The sequence below is a fragment of the Haemaphysalis longicornis genome, unplaced genomic scaffold (genome assembly GCF_048455015.1).
Source record: "Haemaphysalis longicornis isolate Haplotype H1 unplaced genomic scaffold, Haemaphysalis longicornis Haplotype H1 scaffold_37, whole genome shotgun sequence".
Lineage (NCBI taxonomy): Eukaryota > Metazoa > Arthropoda > Arachnida > Ixodida > Ixodidae > Haemaphysalis > Haemaphysalis longicornis.
In genome coordinates, this window is record NW_027526355.1 from 2,632,821 (window position 1) to 2,637,610 (window position 4,790).

Genomic DNA, 4,790 nt, shown 5'->3' on the forward strand with positions numbered 1-4,790 from the left:
TATTTAAAATAACTTATCAAACAAAAGCTCATAGCACCCAGTGTGAATCTTACAAACAAAATTTTACAAACCAGATAGCTCGGAGCATGTTACGCATTTTAAAATTTAACAAGCAGCCTAATAATAAAGACGTTAATAATTCGCTCAAGAACAATTCAGACATCCCAAATAACCAAGCCAGGTAGCGTTGAAACATACACGTAATCAATTTTACCAAGCGAACATGGAAGCATTTTTCCAGCCGGAACATTTATCTCAGGTAAAATTCACAGTTGCGTGCTATACAAACCCTACTATCATGACGACAGTATGCTTGTGACCAAAGCACTGCCTCTGACAAGCAAGAATTGCAACTTAGTCCAAAGTAAACACCTTTTCAAACCAAATATGTATATTTCGCATTCTTCTAGGGCTTAGGTGTCAGCTAAGATACAGTACAAAAATTGATTAATAAAGCCCCAAACCGTCTGTGTAAATAATTACTCTCACGTTTGCATCCATCAACAGCAGCACTGCCATGGAAAAAAATTTCGAGCTGCACTTGAATAAAAACGTTACAGTGCAGTGCATTAACTACATTAACAGAGTAACAGAGTAGCTGCAAAGGCAGCCTGCGCTTTGTGCCAATGAAAAATTGCAAAGGAAAGCACGACTTCACTTTTGCAATTGACATGCCGCTTGCATCTACCAATCATTTGAACCACGACATATCTTTCCGAATAGGCTTCAACGTCTAACAATAATTTAAAATCCCAAGTAGAGTGACCACATCAAGTCTTTCAACAGAGCTTTCAACTTAAATGACACCAGGCCACTGTTAAATGGCCAAGAACTCTGCAAAAGTCCCAAGAACTCTCCAAAGTCGCATAAGTTTCAGGAGATAAAGATGAAATATACGGCGAGGAGGATGACCACATCTTGATGTGACAACGCAGGCGGAAAATCCATGACGTGTTTCTTGCAGACAATATTTACGCTATCATTTTCTTCTCTCAAAATAACTGGACCTCGAGAATAACTGGACCACGTCATGTACCTTTAAGGAATAAAGAAGAAAATTTTGTTAGACGATGGCTTTAGATGAGTGAGTTGCTTAGGATACCCCTTTTATAGCACAGTAATCGATTGAAATATCAGCGATTTCTTGGTTTCTTTTCTGGGAATGCTGCTAACAATGTACAAAAAATATTAGCACAGACTGTCAATGGCCGTTCTCTAATTCTGGAAAGCAACCGCACTGGGCGTGGCCGTGGTACCGCATTATTACAGCAGCAACTCTCAATGTGAAAGCAAACTGTTTGCAAAACTTGAATGCAAAATAATAGTTTTTTTTGTCCACATGTTGCAGAATCCGAAACAGGCTGAATGTGAAGGTATTTCCCAATATTGGAGTTCAGGATTTATTTTTAACAGTAAGATTTTGCTACAAAGAAAACTACCACAAATTCAGTCCCGCAAAAATAAAATGCCAGCTTCAATAAACACTACCATAAATTGAGTCCCACAAAAATAAAATGCCAACTTACCCAACTAAAATTAAGATGCAGGCGTTCCTGGCAGGGCCTCCTCGGAGTGCATTTCCAGGAAAGTTTTGCCAACGTGTTCCCAAAAGCTCTTACTGTCGTTTTCACCTACAGGTCAAGTTGTCACTTAAATGGTGTTCCGAAGCCATTACGTATATTGCAACTACCTAAAAAGGGACCATCAAAGTTCCAGAACTGGGAGTGCGTACTTACTTGTAGAATGCAATGATTTCATCCCGTACAACGGCTTTCATGTGTTTCCTTTTTGTGAACACACGCCTTCAAGAACGGTGAACACACGCCTTCAATAACCAGGAAAATGGCAGTATGCATTCCTTGTTCCATTGTTTTATGTTCGGTCCGCCCTATTTTCTGGAAAATAAAAACAGTATAAAAATATCGAAGCATAAATTTACGCTTCCCTCTAAGAAGGGAGTACTACAAGAAGTCGTACAATGCCTGATTAGTTGTGCTAAAATTTATTTTGCAGCACGAGCCCTGGTAACGTTTTCAGGCGAAATATAACAATATTTGAACATTTTTAGGCTCACCTGTCATTGCTCCATGCGGTGTGGTGAACGTCTGTATAATACGCAACACTCAAGAGGCACTCTTTCGTGGCTTTATGACTTCCACAATGCATTCATAATCTGCCACACTTGTCACGACGACGCCTCGGCGTGCCGAAGATGTCTTCAGCCACAGTGAATGACACAGCCATGATTTCAGAGGTACAGTCGAACACGGATATATCGAACTCCAAGGGGATCGCGAAATAGTTCGATATATGAAAAATTCGATATAAAAAAATATGGGCTCTGAGACCTCACCTGTGGCGGACGACCACTTACCGATCGGCGCATTCAATAATGACAACTAATTCCGCACTAACGACGCAACAGGATGCTTTATTTGCGTGAAAAGAAATCGCTGGCCTGCCTCCGCGTGGGCACCTCCGCGTGGGCGCCGTGGGAACGCGGAGGTTCATCAAAAGCCTATCGAGAGGTCGCCTCCTGTACCCAACCTTGAACGACTTAGTCGAGCGGTCGAGCGGCTGCAGCCTGGCTGTTGTGTTCGGAGGCAGAAACTTGAGCTCGATGTTGTCGAGTTCATAGGTGGTTTGGTTGGCCGAGCAGTTATCCATGAGAAGGCAAGCATGACGCTCCGAGGCCCCGGCTTCTGTCCCTGTCGGGTTTCGGCGAAGGCACTAAGCGACCGCGTAAATCGGGGGTGCAGCGACCGCCGAAGAGCACCTTCCAGCTCGCGCGGCGTTCGATATACCCAATGTCGGGAAAAATACCGTTCGATATAAACGTACAAATTCCTATACTTTTACAGATAATTTTCAAGGGGATAATTCATGAGTTCGATATAGAGAATAATTCGATATACCCGTGTTCGATATATCCGTGTTCGACTGTATATGTAAGGAATGGAAATAATTCGTCTTAATTTCTGTTCTTCAGACAAAGGGAAACAATTGTCGCAAATTACCAGTGTAGAGACAAATGTCTTCACAGTCAGCCATCTGGACAGGTTATACAGATCAAATACAGAATGTAGCAATCTGCTTTCGCTGTATATTTTCTAAGTTCAAGGAAGCACAGAAATGGGTTAATGTTGGGTGCACATAGTGATGCAAGAACTTATCACCTGAGCGTTGTCGGAAATTATTTCGACTCTCGGGTTACCACCAACATTGACGGCATAAAAGTGCATGAGTTGCTTATTTCTAACGCGGTTCGTGAAGTAGCAAGCACTAATTATGGATATTGAATAATTATCGTGAAGTCTCAAGTTACAACTGATATTAACAGCATAGAAACGGCAGCACACTTTCTATATACCCGCTGCGTGTTGTGTTTCCACATTTCTTCCCCTCTACAAAAGAAACGTTTGTTACTGCGGTACTGCTAAGACAACAACTGTCCCTTCCATTTCTCTACACTTCCGGCAATGTAATTTAAAATAGATCATCTCAATTGGTCAAAGGAATTGGAAGAAACATGGAACATAAACATGAAACATGGAACAGATAAACGTAAGATGACGCCTTGAAAACACATCAACACAACACGAAATAGCGTCTACCTTGCGCGCAACGGGCAAGCTCGAAGACTCCCGGTCTGGTAAGCACAGTAAATGCATTCTACTCAGTAAACTAACACAACGCCGCAATTACCACCCAAGTTTTAAAAATACCAATTAATCTAAGGACGGACGCTCCGACAAACTTGCTTTGAAGTTGTACACGTGCGCACGCGCGATTATCGCGAGCGACTAACCCGAGAAGATTCTCTACCGCAGAGATACACAGCAACCGTCAATATACAACTAAGCAAAGCCACACAGTAAGGGTACATCCAATCATGAAACGCGCAAACCAGCAACTTCCTTATAGCAATGGCTAGCGTACGCAGTCAGAAATTTCCAGCCGACTCTGACCCACGAACACAGAAGTTTTGGTAAATTACGGCTGCAAACGTTTCTCCAACACAAAATGTTACACGCCACGACCACAAGCATGGACGACACACGAATAACGGGCAGAGAAGCGGTATGTTTATCGGACGCAGTTAACAAAGATGTCACAGAACAACAACCGTTACCAGACATAAATAAGCAGCACTGACCTTTTTTGCGCCTCCTGGCAAAACTTCACTTCGTCGAACAGGAAATACAGCCCGGGGATATGAAAAAATTCCCAGTTGCACGCCGCAATCAACCCATTCAAACTGCTAACGGGACGGCGGTAACGGTTCTCGCCAGCGGGACCGAGAATTTCTTTAGTAAATATCAGGCGCATTGCGCGAGCAATTGAGAAACCCGCCTGGGAATGCCACTGGTGGCGCTGCATGCGGAAGACCGTAAAATTAGCGGAGGGAATCCTGGAAGATGGGAGCGCTGCTGTCGTTTAAAGCGTTGACGCAGTCCCGATTTTCATCCGTCGTCGTCGTACCCGTTGCAGCCCCGCTGTACCGTGAATCAACGCAAAAACAGCTCTGCAGTGCTGCTGCTGACGCATGCGCATGGAATGCGCTACTGGAGTGGCGGTCTTTTCCTCATGGCTTCGGCAAACTTTCGTTCTCGCGGAGGCTTTGGCGATGCGCCCCCATAAGAGCTCATACAAACTCTGCACACGTGATGGCTTTTATTTGATTCGGAAAACGGGCATATGCGTCTAAGCGGACGTTTACGCCCACTGAGGCCGAAACAAAGCTCAGATAATAGCCGCGTTAGCGCGTAAATACTGGCTAAATTTGTTTC

At 43.8% G+C, this 4,790-nt stretch overlaps 1 long non-coding RNA gene across 1 annotated transcript; it reads right to left on the reverse strand.

Moving 5' to 3' along the window:
• Positions 1 to 254: 254 nt before the first annotated feature.
• On the reverse strand, positions 255 to 1,868 carry LOC144177994 (uncharacterized). Its single transcript, XR_013323908.1, has 3 exons — positions 1,737 to 1,868; positions 1,527 to 1,649; positions 255 to 1,036 (listed from the first exon to the last, which is right to left on the reverse strand). It is a non-coding gene; the product is annotated as an uncharacterized LOC144177994 (long non-coding RNA).
• Positions 1,869 to 4,790: the final 2,922 nt, after the last annotated feature.